The 1,758-nt window shown below is 50.9% G+C and overlaps 1 pseudogene; it reads right to left on the bottom strand.

Moving 5' to 3' along the window:
• Positions 1 to 308: 308 nt before the first annotated feature.
• LOC133048780 (olfactory receptor 13C7-like) lies at positions 309 to 1,282 on the bottom strand (annotated as a pseudogene).
• Between the last annotated feature and the right edge of the window lie 476 nt (positions 1,283 to 1,758).

Here is a 1,758-nt window from a genome sequence, read left to right as displayed (position 1 = left end):
CAGAGACACCACTGGACACCCAGGTTCATTGGCATAAAGCAGCTCTGCTGTGATGTCACCGTGGTTATCCACAAAGTCAACAATTTCTAGCCAGCACTTCTAGAAATTCGAAGCTCTTTTCTTCTAGGTTCTTAGATAGAAGCTTCCATTGCCTATGAAACAAAGGCGTGATGGTCAGTATACTTTTTAGTTTTAGTCACGTGGTCCACAATGTGAATCTTGGGAGACTCCCTTCTGTTTGCTGGGTTCTCACTTCTCGACCAGGACAATGGGGAGTTTGGAGACCGTGTGTTCTGGAGGCTGAAATTCTATGACAGTCGCTCAGTTAGGTGTTTCTGACTCACCAGGTTCCTCACAGCAGCCTTCACGTCCTTGTTCCTCAGGCTGCAGATGGTGGGGTTGAGCATGGGGGTCACCACCCCATAGAAGAGGGGGGTGAGCTTGTCTGCAAAGTCCTGTTTGTCTGCCCCCAGGGGGTCCTTGGATTTGGGCTTCCCATACGTGAAGAGGATGGTCCTGTAGAAGACGAACACCACTGTGAGGTGGGCAGAGCAGGTGGAGAAGACCTTTTTCTTCCCTACTGCTGAAGGGGTCCTCAGGACAGTAGCAGTGATGAACACATGGCAGAAAAAGATGAACAGAACTGAGATGCTCATGAAAATAACAGTTTTTATCCCCATGCTGATCACATTGACGGAGATGTCAGCACAGGCCATGGCACTTCAGCACAGCCAGGATCTCACAGGGGAAGTGGTTGATGACGTCGTCCCCGCAGAAGGGCAGCCTCACAGCCTGGGTTGTCTGAACTACAGAGTTGGTGATACCAGCTGCTCAGGAGCCAACAGCCATGGGCACGTAGGCAGCCTTACTCAAGACGACGGAGTACCTTAGGGAGGGGCAGATGGCTACATAGCGGTAAAGTGCCATCATGCTCAGGAGCACTTACACTGTTCCTGCCATGGTGAAGGAAAGGAACATCTGCACAGCACAGGCTGAGAAGGAGACGGTTTTCCTGGGGGGGTAAGGAAGCTGTCATGGATGAGGGGTACTGAGGAGCTTGTGTAGCAGATGTCCAGGAAGGAGAGGTTCCCCAGGAAGAAGTACATGGGCGTGTGCAGGCGGGAGTCAGGATGCTCACCAGGATGAGGAGCCTGTTGCCCAGCAGGATCACCAGGTACGTGAGCAAGATGAGTACAAAGAGTGTTTTCTCCAGCTTTGGGTGGGCTGAGAGGCCCAGGAGAATGAACCCCACCACGGGGGAGGCCTGATTGGACCTGTCCATAGTGCCTATGCTCCATCACCTGCAAGAACTCAGAAGCTCAACCTCAGCACTCTCTGACTGAAGTGCTGGCTTGCTAGTGAGGAATGCCCTCTCTGCTGAGCAAGGGGAAAACAACTTTAACAATGATGGTTTCTCTGTGGTTCTCGGTAAGATTCTGGGGACTAGAAAAGAATCTAGTTTGTCATCTTACGCCACCCTATATGCAAGAGACACCTGAGATGCCCCTGTGGTGATTTAATTTACCTGACCAGACATACTCATTTCTACTGAAATATCCTAGATGGTGGACTTCTCTTGTTAAATCTTGGTCAGAGAGAGTGGCATTGAAACATACATTGTTGTTGTTCAGTCGCCCAGTCGAGTCTGACTCTTTGCGACCCCATGGACTGCAGTATGATAGGCCTCCCTATCCCTCACCATCTCCTGAAGTTTGCCCAAGTTCATGTTCATTGCAGTGGTGATGCCATCCAGCCATC

Source organism: Dama dama, chromosome 29 (genome assembly GCF_033118175.1).
Source record: "Dama dama isolate Ldn47 chromosome 29, ASM3311817v1, whole genome shotgun sequence".
Taxonomy (NCBI): domain Eukaryota; kingdom Metazoa; phylum Chordata; class Mammalia; order Artiodactyla; family Cervidae; genus Dama; species Dama dama.
The sequence above is the reverse complement of the archived record's forward strand: the minus strand, read 5'-3'. Positions and strand labels throughout refer to the sequence as shown.